Source organism: Canis lupus, chromosome 28 (assembly GCF_048164855.1).
Source record: "Canis lupus baileyi chromosome 28, mCanLup2.hap1, whole genome shotgun sequence".
NCBI classification, from domain to species: Eukaryota; Metazoa; Chordata; class Mammalia; order Carnivora; family Canidae; genus Canis; species Canis lupus.
Window position 1 is genome coordinate 6,945,333 of NC_132865.1, and position 22,364 is coordinate 6,967,696.

Sequence of the window (22,364 nt, forward strand, 5' to 3'; positions counted from 1 at the left end):
GACATTTAAGTTAAAATGTTCAGTAAGCAATGAGTTGTATATTTTGGGAGCTCACAGGAAATGAGGCTGATGAACAAATTTTTTTTAAGGATTTTATTTATTCATGAGAGACAGAGAGAAAGAGAGAGGACGAGACATAGGCAGGAAAGAGAAGCAGGGAGATGCAGGGAGCCGGATGCGGAATTTGATCCCAGGACTCCAGGGTCATGCCCTGGGCCAAAGGCAGATGCTTAACCGCTGAGTCACCCAGGCATCCCCCCACCCCCCACACTTTTTTTAAAGGTTTTATTTATATATTCATGAGAGACACAGAGAGTGATGGATAGATGTTGACTTATGTATCCCCAGAAAGTTACTGTCTGCTGTAGTCTTGGGCTTGGAAAAGTTTACTGTGGTGAGTCAGAGCATGTGGTACTAACATTTAATTATGATTACAGGAAGATTAGTTTATAAAGGAGATGGATAATTAGCTGAAGCCAGGCAAATGGAATACTGCTGGGAGAGAAGGGAAAATATTAAAAGTGTATGTGTATAAATATGTTTAAGGTTTGTTTTTTTTTTGACCTATGATCTGCTTTGCTTGATGCTTTTTAGAATGTCAATAAGATTTTAAAGATTTAATAACATTGATGGTAATGGACCACATAAAAGTATTGTCTTGGAATTGATTTTTTTTTTGAAACATTTGGGATGCTTGATAATCTGATGGTAGATATGAAGTTTCTATATATGGGAACTGTACATACTGACTGAATTTGTCAAAGTTCTTGGCTCACTGATTTGGAGATTAAATTATTTTCCATTCTTACCCCTGAAAAGAGTTCATATCGTTACAGGACAGGCAGTAGTAGTTACAGTCTTGCTCAAGGGCTATGTTAACTCTTCTCTTTTCTGACATATTTTCCAGATTTCCCAGGATATTATTTTGGGATCAGATGAAAAGAAGTGACAGGTGTATAGGAGTATCTGAGCCCCAGCAAAGTGAGATAAATTCTATTAAAACTGTTCATGGACCTGACACATCAATGAAACTTTTGGAGGTAGAGTGATCTGAAGCATGCTGAAACTTTTTTTCCAGTATAAAGTATAAATGATTGCATCTCACACCTTCGACTGCTAAGAAGGAAGGGTAATGACTAGTAGGTCCTTTTGGGTTTGAGGGATAATATAATATCGTACTTGGGAATATTGCCCTAATGCATTTACTGAGTAACAAGAAAGGGTATCATCTTTAAGTGAGACTAAAAGAAGAAAAGACTCTGAAGTATGTCCAGACTGTGGTGCCAATATCCCTGGCATTTGCACCATATTCCTTGGCAGATCTTCTAACGTTATTAGAAGTAATTCTGGTGGGAAAAGAGGTCATGTGAATTTTATATCACACTCCACTTGGAGTATGATAGCATAGACCCTAAACTTCCAGAGCAGGGCCATGCCACATACAGAAAAGTGAACTCAACACCATTCAAAGGAAAAGTTCCTGACATTCTCCTAGGCCTTGGTAGATATGACACAGGTGACCATGGGATACCATATGACAATGCTAATAGGACTGTCTCTTATGAGTTCTATCATCTCACTCTAATCAGTTCATAAGTTTAGGTGTGTGTGTGTGTGTGTGTGTGTGTGTGTCTGTCTGTCTGTGTGTGTGGTGATGGTGGTGGGAAGATGGTGTATAGCAGCAAAAAATTCACAAAAGAGAAGTCATTCATCTGGGATTGGGCATTAAGAAAGCCAGAGACACCTCAGTTGCATGAATAAGTGGCTCAATCACCTGTCATTGACCATTGTTTGATGTACCACTCTCTCAGTTCACACTGGGTTCTTTTTTTTTTTTTTTAAGATTTTATTTATTTGTTCATGAGAGACACACAGAGAGAGAGGCAGAGACACAGGCAGAGGGAGAAGCAGGCTCTATGCAGGGAGCCTGATGTGGGACTTGATCCTGGGACTCCAGGATCATGCTCTGGGCCGAAGGCAGACACCCAACCACTGAGCCACCGAGGTCCCTCACACTGGGTTTCTTAAGATCAATTGATGGGGAAAGAAAATGTCCAACCTTGTTTCAGGACTGGGTTGGCTTGGTATATGGATGTGAGCTGAAAATGAACTACTGATGCATTATACCCCCATTCAGGCATGGCCTTGAAAGACAGCGATGAAGAGAAGGCCTCCCAATGTGCAGATCTTCAGGTGGTGCACCTGAGCATCCACTTTATGTGGGAAGAGATATAGCTCAAGTCAAGAATATGTATGGACTCATGCCATGGGGAATGAGTAGGCTGGTTGTTCAGAAACCTGGAAGAAGAAAGATCTAAAGACAACAAAGAACTCTGATGTGGAGGCATGCAGGTAGACTGTGGGAGTGAGAACAAAGTGTCAACATCACCAGAAACAATCCATCACAGAACAGGCCCTAAACTAAATAAAGAACATGATGTGGTTACCTGATATCAGTCAGACTAACTCTCGATCCACACCTGGCACTAGCACTGTGGACTTATGATCAGGGAAGCCACAGTAGCAGAGATGGAAGCTCAATTCACTAAAGGCATTGCCAGTGCCAACTCTATAACCTGACAAATATACAACCAAAGCCCAAGCTGAGCCCATCTTTCAAGGAAGTCAGCTGACCAGCTTGGTGACAATTTGATTTATTTTGATCAAAACTGATATATTTTGGTTACAGGTATGCCTTTCTTGCATATAGTCTCAGACAACAGACTTCACAAAGGCTTTCAGAATATTTTCCCTATAGTCACAGCTTCTGATTTGATAGAACGATAGGGCAGCTTTTTGGTAAGTGGAAAGCTGAGAGATAGCATGGAGAAGCTAGCCTACAGAAATGTGGCATCACCCTACAGAATATAGTATACCCCCTAAATCAATAATCATGATATGACACTGTGTTCCCAGTCAGTAGTACACACTGGCCCAGGAATGAAAGGGCTATGCTGTGCTCTGCTCCTCATGACCCGTTGGGAAAAATTTGTGTATCCTAGCTTTATAACTCTGGGATCTAAGATTGCTTTTCAGAAGAGGAACCCTCTTGCAGGGAACATAGCTGGATTGCCATTAAATTTTTTTTTTAATTTTTAAAATTTTAATTCTAGGATAGTTAATATATAGTGTTAGATTAGTTTCAGGTGTACAGTATAGTAACTCAATAATTCTATATAGTACGCAGTGATCATCATGATAAGTGTACTCTTTAATCCTCATCACACATTTCACCTGTCCCCCTACCTACCTCCCCTCTAGTAACCATAAGTTTATTCTCTATAGTTAAAGCTGTTTCTTGGTTTGTGTCTCTCCCTTTTTTTCCCCTTTGTTCATTTGGTTTGTTTTTTGAATTGTGCATATGACTGAAATCATATGGTATTTGTCTTCCTTTGACTGATTGCACATAGCATTATACTCTTTAGCTCCATCCTTGTTTGCAAATGGCAAGATTTCATTCTTTTAAATTGCTCAAAAATATTCCATTGTGTGTGTGTGTGTATATATATATACACACACACACACAATGGAATATTGTGTGTGGAATATATATATGGAATATATATTGAAATATATATATGTGGAATATATAATGGAATATATATATACACACATACACACACACACACAATTTATTTATCCATTCATCTATAGGTGAACACTTTGGCTGATTCCATAATCTGGCTATTGTAAATAATTTTACAATAACATAGGAGTGCCTATATCCTTTCAAATTAGTACTTTTGTATTCTTTGAGTAAATAACCAGTAGTGTGATTACTGGATCATAGGGTAGTTCTATTTTTAATTTTTTGAGGAACCTCTATACTATTTTCCATAGGGATTACACCAGTTTGCATTCCCACCAGCAGTAGACAAGTGTTCCTTTTTCTTCATGTCCTTGCCAACACTCGTTTCTTGTGTTTTTTTATGTAGCCATTCTGATAGATGTGTGTTGATATCTCACTGTAGTTTGATTTGCATTTCCCTGATGATCACTGATGGTGAACATCTTTTCATGTGTCTTTTGGCCATCTCTATGTCTTCTTTGGAAAATGTCTATTCATGTTTCTGCCCATTTTTTATTTTTATTTTTATTTTTTTTTCTGCCCATTTTTAAATCAGGTTATTCATTCTTTGAGTGTTGAGTTGTATCTGTTTTTGATACTAATCCTTTATTGAATATGTCATTTGCAAATATCTTCTCCTATTTAGTAGGTTGTCTTTTAGTTTTGTTAATTGTTTCCTTCAATGTGCAGAAGCTATTTGTTTATTTATTTATTTATTTATTTATTTATTTATTTATTTTTTTTTTTTTTTTAAAGTAAGCTATACTCAATATGGGGCTTGAATTCACTACCCTGAGATCAAGAGTCACATACTCTACTAACTGAGCCAGCCGGACACTCTAGAAATGTTTTATTTTGATGTAGTCCCAACGAATCCAAGCATATCATTAAAGAAAGCCAAATTATGATAAGAGAGGAGAGCAAGGGAAGAAAGGAGCAGAGAAATACAAAAAATAAGCATAAAACACATTTAAAAAGGCAAATGAATACATAGCTGTCAATAATTACTTTAAATGTAAATGGACTAAACATTCCAATCAAAAACATAGGGTCATAGAATGGTTAAAAAAGCAAGACTTATCTACATCTTACCTACAAGAGACTCATTTCATTTTATAGACACATGCAGATTGAAAGTGAAGAGATGCAGAAACATTTTTCATACAAATGAATGTGAAAAGAAAGCCAGGGTAGCAATACTTATATTGGACAAAATAGACTTTAAAACAAGACCGTAACAAGAGACAAAGAAGAACCAAATACTGAAAGCAGTTAATAACAAACATAAAGGAAACAATAGTAATACAATAATAGTAGGAGACTCTAACACCCACTTATATCAATGGGCAGATCAACCAAACAAAATCAACAAGGAAACAGTGGCTTTAAATGACACATTGGACCAGATGGATTTAACAGATATATTCAGAACATTCCATCTTAAAAGAGCAGAATAACACATTCTTCTTAAGTGCACATGGAACATCCTCCAGAATAGATCTCATTAGGCCACAAGTCGCAACAAATTCTAAAAGATCAAAGTGATTCCATGCATCTTTTCTGAGCACCATACTGTGAATCTAGAAGCACCACAAGAAAAAAAAATCTAGATTCCCATTAAATTTTAACCAATGGCTGCAACCCAGTTACTCTGAGCTCCTCATGGCAGAGACTCATAAGAAGGAAAGGAGTCACTATTGCAGTTGTGGTAATTGACTCTGACGGGATGAGTAGGCAACTGTTACTGGATGGGAGCAGAAAAGAAATTATTTCAGGGCATTTCTGAGCCTGAGAGGAATCCTAATGGGTAGTAGAGGGTGAGGAAGGAGATGATGAATATAGCTCAATAGATGTTGTGCTGAACTGCCTAGATTCAGGTGCCCATTCTTCCAAGTTGCTGACCATTGTATACCAGTAGTTCACAGTTGAATCTCTCCCAGGTACTTACTTTGAAGAAAACTCTCACTGACGGGTCTGCCCCATTTCCCAGGAGACCACCCGAATCCAGTGGCTGGTGGAGCAGTGATGCAAATTCCCAGACCCCACAGACAACTCCAAAGCTTCCTCCTTTCCTACTTTTTCACTCATGCCTAGGTGTTTCACTCCAATACATTCCTGCACTCATAGGTCTTCTCAGCATCTGTTTCCTGAATTAGCTTACCTGAAGCATTATTGCTGCTGATTTAAAGCTTTCTCAAAACTCTCTAAAAATATAGAAGTAAAATAAACTTCTCAAAAGCAGGATTTTTATACAATTGTAGGGTCTAACCAACATATAGCAATTTTAAGTGCATAATTTAAGAGCACAATTTAATAAGTTTTGACATGCATACACCCATGAAACTATGATAAAAACATGTTGAATGCATCACCCCAAAAGATTCCTTGCATCCCTTTGTAATTCTTTCCCACTGCTTCACTACCTCTGCCCTCCCCAAACAACCACTGAACTGCAGACTGTCACTATGTATTAGTTTATATTTCCTAAAATTTTATGTAAATTGAATCACACAGTATGGAATCTTTTTTTGTCTTGCTTCTTTCATTTAGCATAATTAATATGAGATGCATCCCATGTGGTTGCACATATCAATAAATGTATTTCTTTTTTATCACTAAGTACCCTATTGCATTGATGATAGTTTCTCTTTTTATCCACTGATGAATAATTGGGTTGTTTCTAGTATTGGGTTATTACAAATACAACTGCTGTGAACAGTTATGTAGAAGTCTTCTGTATGGACACATGTTTTCATTTCTCTTGTGTAATAATGACTGGATTGGCTGGGCGATGTAGGAGGTATATGTTTAGTTTTTTTAAAAATTTATTTATTTATTTTAAAGAGAAAGAGAGAGAGAGCTGGGGAGGAGCAGAGGGGGAGGAAGAGAATCTCAAGCAGACTCCACACTGAGCATAGAGCCTAACTGGGGGCTTGATCTCACCATTCATGGGATCATGACTTGAACCAAAATCATGAGCCAGGCACTTAACTGACTGAGTCACCCAGGCACCCTGGTACATGTTTAATATTTAAGAACATGTCATGTCAAACTATTTTCCCACTGTGCCATTTTTCATTTATACTAGTGGTAACTGTGAGTTCCAGGTCCCTTACCTCCTCACTAACGCTTGACATGGTCAGTCTTTTTCATTTAAACCATTTCAACAGATATTAAGTGATATTTTAGTGTGGTTTTAATCTGCACATCCCCAATAATAATGTTAATATTTTCTCATACTTATTTGCCATCCCTATTTATCCTCATTATTTCTGGATTCCAGATTTGTGAATTCACCTAGTAGCTAAATACAGAGAGAGGCAGAGATATGAGCAGAGGGAGAAGCAGGCTCCCTGCAGGGAACCCCATGAGGGACTTGATCCCAGGACCCTGGGGATCATGAGCTGAGCTGAAGGCAGATGCTCAATCACTGAGTCACCCAGGTGCCCTGAGTTTTTGAAAAGTTTTGATGTTCTAGATAAAGACTGTCAGATATATGCTTTACAAATACTTTCCCACAGTCTGCAATATGTCTTTTCATTCTCTTAACAGTGCCTTTGGAAAGGCAAGACATTTTAACTTTGATGAAGCACAATTTATCTATTTGTTCTTTTATTGATTGGGATTTTGGTGTTGTATATAATAAATCTTTGTAGCCTTAGGTTTGTATTTTATGGCTTAGGTTTTATATTTAGGCCTATTCTTAATTTTGACTTAAATTTTATATTTGGTGGAGTGTATTCATTCAAGTTTATTTATTTTTGGCATATAGATATCCATTTTTTTTCCTAGCACTATATGTTGGAAAGGCTGTCCTTATGTACTATATTGTCTTTGAACTTTTTTTTTTTTTTTTTTGCCTTTGCACTTTTGTCCAGAGCATTTGTCCATATATACGTAGTTTATCACTGGATTATCTATTTTATTCATTGTTCTGTTTGTCTTGGGAGCAATACCACACTGTCATGATTAATGTAACTTTAGAGTAATTCTTAAATCAGATTAGTGTTGGTCCTTTATCTTAGTTTTCCTCTTTCACAATTGCACTGGCTATCCTAGATCTTTCCATTTCCATATAATTTTAGAATCAACTTATTAAATTATACAATAGCTAGATAACTGGAATTTTGATTGGGATTGTATTGAATCTATAGATAAATTTGAGGAGAATTAATATTTTAACAATATTGAGTTTTTCAAATCATGAATGCCATAAGTCTCTTCTACCTCAGGAGTATTTTGCCATTTTGTATGTAAGTTTTTTTACATATTTTCTGAGATTGATTGTTAGTATTTTACAATTTAGTGCTAAGTAACTGTTTTTAAAGCAATATCTAATTATTTCTTTGAAAACAATTATTATTTTCAAAGATAATATTTCCAAAAATATTTTTTCAAAAAAATATATTACCTTACACAGGTAAGGTAAATAAATAGAATAAGACAAAAATATTCAAAACTTGAAAATGTTATGTGAATGTTTATACAGTAATAACTCCTGGACACTTAAAGTATTTTTAGCCACTTCATTTATTTTTCTTAAAATAATCTTCATTTGAATCCAGTCATTTTAATTATGATACATTCTCAAGATTGGCTCTAAAGATGGGAACATTTACACTAAAAGTTTTGTTGCCCAACTTACCACTAAAAGTATTTTAAACACTAATTTTTATCAATTGTCAATTTTAAAATGTGGTTTTCTTTGGAATTAAGAAAGCATATTAGTAGCCTAAAGGCATAGGTTTTTGGAATCAGACCAATCTGAATTTGAATTTCGCTTTTATCACTTATCACAAGTTTGAAATTTGTGAGTTTTGATTTCTGAGCTTGAGTTTCTTTGTCTATAAAACACGCTTGGCATACTATCTTTATTTAATTTTTTTCGATAGTTATGAAACAGTTTAATATCTGCATTATATCCTTACTACCTTTACTTCCAGTGTAGGGTAGATGCTCTGTACTAATATGGTATCTATACTCCTATAGCATTTACTATACTATATATTGTTAAGCTTTTCTTGTCTTTATTTGACATAAGAGAATTGATTCATCTATAAGGAGACTGTTTTCTCCCTCCTCTGTTTCCTTCCAAGAGGACACTCACTTGCTGCCACATTCCTGGCTTCTCTCTGCCCTTTTTCTAAACTCAAGATACTGAGCTCAATTTCTACTGTGTTCCTCTTAGAGAGGTTAATGTCCTTTGAGAGCACATACCCTTTTCTGCTCTTCCAGGAAATAGCATTACACGTGTGAAGGCCCAGTCCAGAGCTCTGTGATCAGATTGTTACATCTGTCTAGTTCGAGGGTTCAGTATAAGAGGACCTATTTGCCTCTCACATTAAGCTATATCATTCAACCTTGGTTTTGTTAAAAAATAATAAGAAAATAAGAAAAGGAATGGAGTCATATAGGCAGCCATTTTGTTTCTTGCACAAGCATTTGGTTTTCTTTTAGAAACACAGATGCACAATTATAACATTAGCTTAATTTACATTAAGGGAGAAATCTATCCTTTTAATCTTCAAAATCTTAAAAAAAGAATAATAGTTTCATTTTTTATTCCATTTTATTATGGAATGAAAGGTCAAGTTTGAAGTGCCTGTCAGGCTCAACTGGTAGAATTTAATGCTTTACCTTTACTCTAGCTAAATGTTTGTTAAAAACACAGGGGAGTTTAGGTGGGAAAAAAAAATTATGTCTTTATATGTTTACATGCAACACTACAGGAATAATTGAAGAATATTAGGTTTCCTTCTGGCCACAGACTCAGTGGTTTTGGGTCTATTATTTCCTGAATCATTTTAGGATGGGCCTAGCTTAGACACTCATTTCCAAAGGATATAGAAAACTGAGGCATTTACCTGTATGATTTAGTCCAAAATTCCATCAGACTATGGAAATAAATATTGTATGACCTGAATAACTTGTATAATAGATACAATTATCCCTTTGCCAAGGATAATTTTAAGTAGTCATGAGCACTTGAAGACCATGGCTATGTTTTCAGAAAATCCCATTTACGCTGTTAGGGTTGAGCTAATATTTTTACTAACTAGCCTTTTAATTATGTACATTATTTGCTAAGGCAGCTGATATAATTAATTGGGCTAGGTCTAGTCTGTTTAATTTGATCATATAGACAAATGAAACCAATATTTGTTGATACAGTTGATATGGTTATCTAACTGATCAAATTAGCAAGGCAGCAATTACCTACCACAATTTGACCTGCACAAATATAACCCTAGTCTGGTGTACATTGGGAGCTACCAGTAATGTGCTTGCATTACAATAATGTGGATGTTCACTCTGGGCTCAGCATTTCAAATAAATTACTGTCTTTAGCAGCCAAGGAAAAGCATATTTACATTTCTGTATGAGGGTCCATTGGGTCATATGATTCAATGGATCATTTTCTTTGGTTGTTTACCTTTTGATTGCTTTGGGATTTGGTAATTTAGGCTAATTGATGCATCAGGTGTAACATATTTGAAGAGAGGGTCATATCAAGGTCAATGATAATTACCATGAAACAGTTGTTTCTGAATAAGCACTGAGAAAATTAGAAAGGGAGTATGTAGATCTAATTATGGTATATTAAGAACATAATAGTTGATCTCTGTCACAATGGTGATTTTTTTTTCCCTTTTTGTTCTTGGTAAATACCTAGAATGGAATAACGGGAGTACAATAATGGAATGTATACCATTTAAAAAAATTCTTGGGGCACCTGGGTGGCTCAGTGGTTGAGCATCTGCCTTTGGTTCAGGTTGTCATCCTGGGGTTTTGGGATCAAGTTCCACATCAGGCTCCTCACAGGGAGCTTCTCCCTCTGCCTGAATCTCTGCCTATGTCTCTGGCTCTCATGAATAAATAAATACAATCTTTAAAAAAATAAATGACCAAGAACTGGATTCTTAATAGGTGAAGTACATGGTGTCTTACTGCATCATACTGATAAAGGGCTATGAGAATTTATTTACTCATTTGTTTAACAAATTTATTTAGTGATGTCTCAGGCAGCTTGAAGCACTGGGGATTTGGAGATGGGCAATTAACAGAACTCTCTTCTTTTATTGCTCACACAGTTGAGTAAATATCACAAAGGGTAGACTTTGGGCCTCTTGTTCGTCAGTGTCTGGCTCATCTAGCATCATTCCTGTAACATTGCAGGCTTTCACTTAATTTGTTAAATAAATTGTGAGATTCAGATGAGTCAATTTCTAACTTTTTTTCAGTTTCTTTTTCCATTTCTCTTTTTGTAATGTGGGAAGAAGGATGAGTTGAGATCAGGCAAGAAAATATCAAGCTGAAATGGAAATTATTTGGACAAGATTGGAACCATGATCAGTTTTGTTTTGTTTTTTTCTTTCGGCCCAGAGATCTAAAGTGTATTTCACTTCAACAGGCAAAGTCTCAACGCTACTGTTCTAGCCAAATCTAGTCTTATATTTGAAATACATTGTCTTTCCCTATAACTTGATAACTCGGGCAGATGATATTTTTTTATTAAATATAGTATTTCACTCAATACTATAGTATTAAATCACAGTATTTCACAAAAACATGGAATGAATATAACCTTTATAGGTATATTTTAGGGTTAGGATGGGCGCTTGCATGGTATTACATCCAGGAAGAGCATGGATTCTGGAAATTTTAAATAGTTCAATATTACTGAAGAGTAGGAGTGAGGAGGTAATAGAGTATAATGGTTAAGATCCTTCCTCTGCTATTTATTAGTTGCATGATTTTGGGAAAATGTGAGGAAACTTACATCTCAATTTTATCACCTAAAAATGGGAACAATGACAATATTATGAAACAACTGTGAGCATTAAATGGAATTACAAATATATTAGATGCTTCGAAGAGCCCTGGAAACAGTTGATCAATAAGTGTTAGTCTTATTAAATTCACATTTTCTTTCACTCCAAGGCTTAACACATGTTTCTCTTGTGCAGATTGGAATACTCGACATCTTTGCTCTGCCAGCCCCACTTCTACTCATTGTTCAGATTTCTGCTAAAAGTTTCTTCTAAGAAGCTTTCTCCAAATATGGACTTCATTATTTTTCTTCCTAGGAGTTCCCATAGTAACTTGTATTTTTGTCAATAATTGCCCTTCTTACATTTTTATTACTTGTTTAATTTTACAGCATCCCTCATTTGACTAAAAACTTCAAGAAGATATAGATCACATCTGTCTTGTTCTCTATTGCATGCCACACTTAATAAATACTTGCTGCATGAATAAGTGGGATTTTGCATCTTATTAGGGATTTTGCCATGGAAAGATACTGAACCATTTTAACCTCAGGAATAGCATGATCATTTCTACGTTTTAGAAATACCCTGGCAGCATTATGGATGAGAATATGACCTGTGAAATCTGGTAGTCATGGAAACAAGTTAAAATATTTTTAATAATCCAGATTGAGGTATCTAATGGTGACCCTTAAACCTCTAGTTTAGGAATAAAAAAGGGGGGATAATTGTAATATCATAACCAAAGCTATAAGAAGAGAGTGAAGAGTTTCGGTAAGAGGATGTCTTATATTAAGCTCTCCAAAGGAGACTCTGAGTAAGGCACTTCGGTGCTAGTGGTTTATTGAGGAAGTGTTGCCAGAGAAGACCACTAAGGAAGTGGGGGAAACAGTTCAGGAGTGGGGAAGAAAGCCTAGCAATGCTGCCATCTCAGGTGATGTCCCTGTAGGGCGTTACTGGAATACTATGCCTCAGGGATATCCTAATCTGAGGCAAGGCAGCTAGGCTTTTATACACCTGTGTTCACTATTATTGATAAACAGTTATACAGGTGATGAGGCTGGTAATCCCCCAGGCAGGTCAGACTCTTTGCACCTGTAAGCAGAGTGGCTCAAGGGCCCACGAGGTCGTGCTAAAGGAGAGCCACAGGTGCTAGCCATTAAAAGCCTGCTTTTGTGTGGTGATATACAAACCTTGAAAGGGAATTGGGAAGAATTGAGGAGAAATCTGGTAAAGCACTGACATTTGCAGTAGAGGATAAAATGTTCATTTTGAAGAGGCCATGGGAAATTCAAGTTGATATATCTAGTAGGTAGGTAGATTGTTGTGACGTTTAGGAGGGTGAAGAAATATGAGTTATCATCAAGGATGAGGTTCATAAGGAAGGTGTGAAGATGAGAAAAAAACCAAAAGAAGCAATTATGCAACTGATATTCAAGGAATGCTCACAGTGGGTGGAACCTACTAAGGAGAACACTATAAAAGCCCTGAGGGCAGAGAAGAAAAACCTGGAGAAGGCCCTGGTTTCATGGTCAAGAAGGAAAGAAGTGCTATGAAGTGCTATGAAGAGGGCTTGGCTTTGGGAGCACTGGTGAGGAGACGGGCCCTGAGTAGGGGAAAGGTCATTTCCCCTGAAACAGGGGAGGAAGGATAGGAATGGACAAGAAAGATAATTATTGTCTGATGCTCTGTTTTCTTCAGGAAGCCAGAAATAAGGTTTTCCAGTTGGGTACACAAATTGGCTTACATATAAAACCAAATATTGTCTGCTTGCTGCTGAGAGGTTGGAATACAGATTTTTACAGTTAGCATTAAAATTTTGAGGAAATCTAATTAGTTTTTGAAATCAAAGTAGTTTGATAGTATTACTATTTTCTCAAAATAGGCCGTGCTCCTTAAACTGCATTTTTATGAGAACTATAGTGTAGATCTTCACTCAACACCTGTCTTTGAACCTAATTACTCATAGGAGAGCTCAACTAGCAAAATTTGGCCAGAAACAGTTGATTTGTGGAGTGAGTGGATTTTTTTTTTTTTAAGATTTATTTATTTACTCATGAGAGACTACAGAGAGAGAGAGAGAGGCAGAGACACAGGCAGAGGGAGAAGCAGGCTCCATGCAGGGAGCCCAATGCGGGACTCGATCCCGGGTCTCCAGGATCATACCCCGAGCTGAAGGCAGGAACTAAACCACTGAGCCACCCAGGGATCCCCCAGGATTTTTGTTTGTCACTTTACAGTTTAACTTTGAACAACTCAGACTTTAAGGGCACTGGCTGCCACCCCACCCCATACAATCGAAAATCTATGTATAACTTTTGACCCCCCCGCCAAAACTTACCTACTAATATCCTACTCTTAACCTGAAGCAAGAAGTTATCAATATTGATAACCTAGTTGATGAATGCATATTTTGTATGTTTTTGTATAATATACTGTATTCTTATAATAAAGAAGCTAGAGAAAATGTTAAGAAAATCACAAAGAAGGAAAGATGGAAAAACCCTTAAATAAACTGGTGGTTACCAGAGGGCAGATGATGGGGGAATGGGTTAACTAAAGGGAATAAGAATACAACTATCTTGATCCCTGAGTAATGTGTGCAATTGTTGAATCATCATTTTACACCTGAAACTAATATAACAATTATGCTTCAAAAAAAATCCCAAGAGAAAACACATTTACAGTGTTGTATTTATCAAGAAAAATCCATGTATAGATAGACCCAAGCAGTTTGACCTCATGTGTTCAAAGGTCAGTTGTAATTTGGAGGTGATGTTAATCACTTATTTTATGCCGCTTTTTATGTCTGCAAATTAGCTCCATTTGGTCTTGAAATTAATAGTCAAATGAGTTTGAGGCAGGATTTCAATGAGGATACAGAGGCAAAGGCTGATCAATTAGAATTGAGGGGCACCTGGGTGGTGCAATCAGTTAAATGCCTGACTTGGTTTCTGCTCAGGTCCTAATCTCAGAGTCGTGACATCGAGCCCTGTGTCCCGCTCTGCACTCAACGTGGAGTCTGCTTGGGACTCTCTCTTGCTCTTTCCCCTCTTTCTCCTCCCTTCTCTAAAATAACTCTTAAAAAAAAAAAAAAAAAAAAAACAAAAACTGAAACCAATCCTCAGAAAATGAGGGGAGGAATAGGATGGATTTAGAGAAATGATCAATAATCATCCTGATGGCTCCTTAAGGGAGAGCCTTAAGTTTGTAGCCTAGGGAAGAACATATAATCGGAAACAAAGTGAGAAAAGATTATATATTGTATGCAAGAACTGAAAGGCGCTTTAGGAGATATATATACACACTCCATAGTCATATATTATTTTGCAGATGAAAAAATACTATCTAGTACTCCTAAGCACTCAACAAATATTTGTGGAAGGAATGAATAGTGAGTGAAAGAAAAAAAACAAAACAAAACTGAATCTCAAAGAGTGAAGTCATTTTCCTGAAGTTAGGGAACTGGTTTTTGGCAGAAGAATATGAAACCTTATTTTTCTGATGCCTAGGCCAATTGCCTTTCCATTAAATTAGGAATTGTTTCAAGGGATAATTATGGAGGAAAATAAAAATTACAAATTGAAAAGGAGCCAGTGCAGTAAACCACAAAAGAAATAAACTGCATTATCAGGAGTTTATAATGCAGTACTAATGAATTAGCCAGAAACATCCTGGACTGAATCCACAGAGCTTGAGATGCTTGGACCCCTGATGTTCCACTCTTGCCAATCTTACCGGTTACACTAAGAATGCACTTTTTAGAGCAAGGCAGATCTTACCCTCCCCCTCCTCCCTCCATTTTATGGCTGTAGATTCTCGGTGCAATGAAGATTGAGTGTTTTCCCCAAGGCAGCTGAGCTAATTAATGTCAAAGGTTGAATTTAAACCTGGGTTCATAGCTGAGTTTGAAATGATTCCTTCCAAGATTTCATCTTGTAAGATAACAAACAAAACCTATTTTTCATCTCTACCTTCTTCATCTCCTCTTAACCTGTTTGAGCTACAATGAAACACAAGAAGGGAATAAAGGAAGACTTTGTCTCTTATTGGAAAGAAATGATTTAATGACCATTGAAACTTAAAATGAGTTTTTATGGATCATTTTAAAAAAGTAAAACCAAAGTTACTTCATAACCAGACGGAACTATTTGTATGGGTTTGTGTGTCTTTTCCTCTGCTTTCTCTGTGCCTCATTTATTCCCTCTTGAGGTGCTAACTTCACAAAAACCTACTTATCCTACCCATCTCTGAGTACATCTAGAACTGAACAGCGATGGATTGTTACTCATTGTCATTCCTTCACAAATTTCTTAAAACTTCTAAGCAGTAACTGTGCTAATGCTGTGACGCAAAGATAAAAGTTGGCAAAGTTCCTGTTCTCCAAGAATGCATATTATAAATTTAGCCAAACAATAATGGAGAAAATGGAAAAATACTGTGAGCACCATGAACAAAACTTACGTCCTTCCAATGTGTGAGAAATGGCTGCAAATAGTTTATTTCCGGAAAAGGTGTGAAGCCAGTGAATGTGTCAGTCAAGAATTTTATGTGGTGATTCTCAAAGGTATGAAGCCACAACTCAAGGCTAAAGGGAACAGTTTGTTCTGCTCTGTGGTCATCTTTGTGGTTGAAGGAAGGACCTTTCAGGAAAATGAACCAGCCATTTCTGAAGGATAAGTGGACAAGGAGGAGGCGACTTGGTGAATTCCTGTCTGAGAATTAAATGTTAGGAGAAGGGGCACCTGAGTGGCTCAGTCAAGTGTTTGCCTTTGGCTCAAGTCCTGGTCCCAGGGTCCTGGATTGAGCCCCGTGTTGGGCTTTCTGCTCAGCAGAGAGCCCGCTTCTTTCTCTGCTGCTCTCCCTGCTTGTGTTCTCTCTGTCAAATAAAATTTTAAAAAAGAAGAAATCTAGAGAAGTTTCTAGTTGCCATTTGGCAACTAGAGTAGGAGTCAGGTGCTTGGGGCTATTTAACTTGACCATTTCCCATGTATGTTAAATTCTCCAAATCCATTTTCTTTTACCAAGGAGAATTAAGAACCAAAAAAAAGGACTAAGATGGTAAGGAAAAAAATGGGCTTAATTGGTAGACGTCCTAGTCTTTAACCAGTCATGAAGTAGATGTTACAGCAGCAACTTTAGTCCTTAGAAACAGAGGGGGCGCCCAGGTGGCTTATTAAGTTGTGTCCGACTCTTGGTTTCAGCTCAGGTTGTGATCTCAGGGTCATGATCTTGAGCCCCAAGTTGGGCTCAGTGCTCAGGGGAAGTCTGCTTGAAATTTTCTATCCCCTATCTCCCTGGATCACATGTTCTGTGTAAATCTTTAAAAAAAAAAAAAAAAAAAAAAGTCCCCAGTGTCTGGACCTGAAAACTAACTCAAGGCTAGAGTCTAACATGAGATAAGCCCTAGAAGTTTACTCATGTCAAATGTCTCCCAGACCAAGTTTAGCTCAGCAGCTAGAAGTGTTACAGCTTCAAGGCCTGTCGATGCGAAGTAAGATGTGTACAAAGATGGTATAGGTTGGCACAAAGATTATCAACCCAATTGCAGACTGAGTGCCTAAATCATCATTTTCTTTTTCTTTCTTTTCTTTTTTTCTTTTTTTTTTTTTTTTTTTATTCATGAGAGAGACAGAGAGGCAGAGACACAAGCAGAGGAAGAAGCAAGCTCCATGCAGGGAGCCCCATGTGGGACTTGATCCAGGTCCCCAGGACCAGGCCCTGGTCTGAAGGCGGTGCTAAACTGCTGAGCCACCCGGGCTGCCCTAAATTTTCAAGGGCACGTTGTGAATTTGTCTCATCTGAGCTTTTCCTGGTAGACGTATGATAGTAGGTAACTGTAAGCAGTGCTCATACATTCGAGACAGAAAAAGGAAGTCCTCTTAGAGACATGGCATCAGTTAGAGTCCAGAGTTGGTGATGGCTGGCAGATTGTAGTGCAAATTAGTGATAGACTGGAGATGCCGTGTGATCCACGGTGAGACTGGGATGGGGCTACAACTTAGTGGGCATCCAGTACTGCAATTACACCCCTGAAGAGGACAAGATTCTACACCAAAAAGGAGCAAAACAAATTCTAAACAGCACTTATGGGATGTTACGGGTTCTTAATATACCTTCAAATTTGTTTAGTTGGACTCTAATTAGTTGGGAGCTATGCCAATTCTATTCTATAGCTGTTGCTCATCAGGGCTGTTTTTCAGCTGTGGCTAAGAAAAATAAGGACAATTGGAGATTTTTCACAACGCCTTAGAGATCATTATTGTTACTACAAGTGTTCAGATAAAGAAATCGAGCCTCAATGTGAGTAACTTGCCTAGGTGACAGAAGATTCAAATTCAGGTCTTTATAAATAGAAAATCCCTTCTCTTCTCCTGAGAGTGTACTTCACTTGCTTATAAAACCACTATTGGCAACTTTCCTTTAGAAAGAAGCCTCCCAAAATCTAGGCCTCGCTTGTCCTGCAAAAGATCTTATATCCCCAGTTACTTCCACCTATGGAATCTTTACTTCTAATCTTTTTTTTTTTTTTTTTTTAACCCAGTGAGAGAGAAGGAAGTTAATTACCCCCTTTTGTGCCTCCTCAAAACTCCATTTGTGTCCACTTCTCATTCGTCTAAACCATTCCACCTGTGAATCATTCTGTTCAAATACTTGCACTGTTCCCATCTAGAATCCATCTCTAAGATTTTAAAAAGCTCTATTGAAGCATAATTGACCTACAGCACATAGCACGTATTTAAAGTGTGCAACTTGATAGGTTTTGACCTGTTACATATAATGTGAAACCATCACCATAATCAAGACAATATAACATCACACTGAAATTTCATTATGCCTGTTTTACTGCCTTCCTCCCCACCCCACCCTCACTCTGATGCTCCTACCTCTCTCTGTAGGAAGCCCCTGAGTTGCTTCCTATCGCTACACATTTTTTTTTATTTCCTAGAATTTTGTATAAATGGAATCATTTAGGGTGTGCCTTGTTTGGTTTCCTTAACTCAGCATGATGTTGAGTTCTATCTATACCTTTGCATGTACCAGTTCTTCCCATTTTATTGCTGAGTAGTGTTCCATTGTTGGAAATACTGTTGATCTGCTCACCTGTTGAGGAATATTTTGGTTATTTTCACTTATTAGGTATTAGAAAAGCTGCTACAGGTACTCCTATACAAATCTTTGTATGAACACCTACTTTAGTATGTCGTGGGTAAATGCTTAATAGTGAAACGGCAGGAAAAAAGGAGAGACGTGTTGAACTTAAGAATCTACCAAACTGTTGTCTAGAGTCGTTGTACCATTTTTACTTTCTACAGGCAAAGTATAAGAGTTTGTTTCTTCACATTATTACCAACACTTGATATGTTTGGGGTTTTAAATCTTAGCCATGCTATGAGATCTGTAGGAATAGCTTATTGTGGTTTTAATTTGCATTTTCCTGATGACTAAGGATTTGAGCATATTTTATCTTTTTAAAGATTTTATTTATTCATGAGAGACACAGGGGGTGGGGGTGCGCAGAGACACAGGCAGAGGGAGAAGCAGGCTCCATGTAGGGAGCCTGATGTGGGACTGGATCCCAGACCTTCAGGATCACGCCCTGGGCCGAAGGTGGTGCTAAACCGCTGAGCCACCTGGGCTGCCCGTAGTTGAGCATATTTTAATGTGCTCATTTGCCATCCTTAGATTTTCCTTGAAATGCTTATTCAAATCTTCTACCTAATCTTATTGAATTGTATTTTTAATATTGAATTTTAAGAGTTCCTTATATTTTCTGGGTACTAGTTTCTAATCAGATAGGCCTGTAAATATTTTCCCCAGCCTGTGGTTTATCTTTTCATTCTTTTAATAATGTTTGGGGTAGCAGTTTTAAATTTTGTAAAGTCCTACTTAAAAACTTTTATTGATCACATTTTGGTATCCTAGACCAAAGGTCATAGAGGGTTGTTGTTTTTATAAGGTTATATTGATGAGCTTTATACTTAACATTTTACAATTAGGTCAATGATGTACTTTGAATTTTTGTGACTCACACAAAGCATAGATAAACTTTTTGTTTTTTTTTTTTTAAGATAAACTTTTTAAATGTACCATTATCCAATTATTTTGGTAGCATTTGTAGAAAAGACTATATTTTTTTCCCACTAACATGCCATTGCACCTTTGTCAAAGATCAATTTTCCATATATATGTGGGGCTATTTCTAGACTGACCTTTTTTTGTTCCATTGGTCTATTGATCTGTCTTAAAACCAATATCACACTGTCTTCATTAATATAGCTTTATAATACATTCTGGAATCAGATAGCATTAATCTTATAGCCTATAGATTTTTCAAAAGTTTTGGCTGTTCCAGGTACTTTGCATTTCTATGTACATTCAAGATCATTTTGCTATCTATAATTCCCATTGAGATTGACTGGAATTCTATCTCAGCTTTAGACAGAATTGGGAGAATTGACATCTTAACCATATTAAGCAGATCTTTCCATTTATTTCAGTCTTTTAATTTCTCTCAGCAAGATTTTCAGTTTTCTATGTATCTTCTACATTTCCTGATTTCTTTCCAAGCATTTCAGTTTTTGATGCTACTATAAATAGTAGTTTTAAAATTCAAATTAATTGCTCATTGCTAACATACAGAAATACAATTGATTTTTGTATGCTTTTTCTGCAGACTTGCTAAACTCTTTAGCTCTCATAGCTGTGTGTGTGTGTGAGCGCGCGTGTGTATTGTCCACATAGACTATCATCTCTGCAAATACCTAATTTTACTACTGCTTCAGAAATCTGGATATTTTAATTTTTCCCCCTTAGTCTGTGGTTAGAAATGCCAATAAAATGTGAAATAGAAGTGATGAGAGCACTATTCTGGTGTTTTCAACCTTAGGGGATAAGCATTCAGTTTCTCACCATTAAGTAGGATATTAGGTGTAAGTTTTTCATTGATGCTCTTTATCAGATAGAGGAAGTTTACTTCTATTACTATTTTGCTGAGTTACTTTCTATTATGGGTGGATGTTAGACTCTTTTCAAATATTTTTTTGTACCTTAGATTATATGATTTTTATTAGTTGATTCATACTGTGAATTAAATGGACTGGTTTTAAAATGCTAAACTCCCCTTAAAATCCTGGGGTAAACAAAGTTATCCTGGTTTTGCATATACTACATGTAAAATACATTATAGTTGTATTTATCTCTCTAAATATATACGTATAATTACGTTGTACATGTAAGTACGTCATATACACACCTACATGCATGGTTGGCAAATGGCAGCGATGAGGTGGCCAGAAACCAGGTCTTAGTGGGCCTTGTATATCATCCTGAGGTAAGTGTTATTCTCCTGAAAATTGTTAGTTTTTAAACAATATCTTAGCATATAATCTACATTTTAGGAATGTGCCCCTATAAAGAATACAAAAAATTGGGCTGAATTGACAGAAGGACTAATCTGGAGATTTTTAGAGAAGTCTTAGGAAGTGATGATGAGGGTATAAATGTACATGACCGTGTACTTTAAATTGCTCTAATATTTTAAAATTACTAGTCTAGTTCCCCATCCTCAAGTTGACTGTAAATCCCTTGAAGATTTATTCCAACTCACTATTTTTATACCTCCCAGTGTCTACGAAAGGGCTTGGTGCACTTGTGCCCAATAAATACTTCCATTATATTTACACAGAGCATCAGTTAGATACAACTCCATCCTTCCCTCTCCACACACACACAAAATTGTCAACGCTTTAACTTGGGTAAAGTTTGCTAATAGCCATTTCCAGACATGAGTTTCTTTTAACTTCTTTCAAACTAACTAGAAGTGAGTCATTTTTATTTTCAGCTAGAGAATAAGAAAGAACCCACGAGATTGTTAATTAGCCAAATCACCCTTCATCTGAAAACAGCAAAAGATTTTTAAGCCAATTAAAAAAAGAATCACCAAACTGTGCTCTGGCAGATTGTGGCAGTTGGGACCTTGGTCTGGGTTGTCAGGAGATTTGTTTTTCAGTTTCTGTCCCGACATTTCAACAGCACACAATCCTTGTTACAAAACATCCGTACGTAATTCCTATGCAAGCCCGTGGAATTATATATGCCACTATGTCCCCGAGGGGAAAATGTTGCTAGATACCTTACCATGTAGGTTTCTTCCAAAGGGAATTTTATGAATTTCTGTTGCTTAAGCTCTCTATACAGAAATGACACTGCAATTCTGTTGTGAACAAGAAAGTAACATTAATAAATTCCGAACTGAGAAGATCACATATATTTTGAATATACATTACATAGATTCAAATAGTACATTTCTCTATGGTGACCACTTCGATTTTGTCTTAATGCATTATCTATGTTTAAACTTTTTGACATTTGTGGTCTCCCACGTGACCAGTACTGTGCTAAGTACTGGGTATATAAAGATATTGATCATGTCTTAGTTTCTTAATATAGACAGGTTCATAAATATTTGATTTTGATATGCTTTGGGTTGTGATACAGATATGCATTGTATACTTTTTTGTTGTTGTTGGAACGCAGGGAAGTTGACCACTGTCATCAGTATTAATGGTTAGCTCGTTGAAAGCATGCTAAAGCGTTAACTAGCTAGAATACTCCTCAACCACTTGGATCTTGGATTTGGCTTCCTCCCACTCTATTAAAGTGGCTCTCTAGATAATGGTAAATTCTTTCATGACAAGCAATAGTAAATTAACTCCTTAATAGCAAACCTGTTTTTATTTTCTTAATTCTAATCTTCAGCTTTTGATACCATTGAACGTCACCTCCTCCTTGATTGGGTTTCACTTACCAGTTTTTTGATCCTTGGCCTGTTTCATCTGTAAAACCATTTTAAAGTGACCAAAAGAGCAGACCCTATCTATGTGCCAGGCACTGTTCCAAGCATTTTACTGATGTTAAGTCACTTAATTTTCTTGACAGCCTCATGAACTTGGTATTTTTCCCATTTTACAGGTGAGTGATTCAAAGCATAAAAAGTTAAACTTAAGGCTATGTTGTTCAAACAA

The 22,364-nt window shown here is 36.8% G+C and overlaps 1 long non-coding RNA gene across 9 annotated transcripts in view; it reads left to right on the forward strand.

Moving 5' to 3' along the window:
* Positions 1–11,815, forward strand: part of LOC140620148 (uncharacterized) — a 95,852-nt gene extending 84,037 nt beyond the window's left edge. For 8 of the 9 annotated variants that reach the window (XR_012019893.1, XR_012019885.1, XR_012019890.1 and 5 more), the window contains 2 exons: positions 908–1,040; positions 2,138–2,451. This is a non-coding gene — a long non-coding RNA (uncharacterized lncRNA). Of the gene's footprint in view, positions 1–907; positions 1,041–2,137; positions 2,452–11,535 lie in introns of those variants that run through there. The other variant, XR_012019886.1, reaches the window with a different exon arrangement.
* The last annotated feature ends 10,549 nt before the right edge of the window (positions 11,816–22,364 follow it).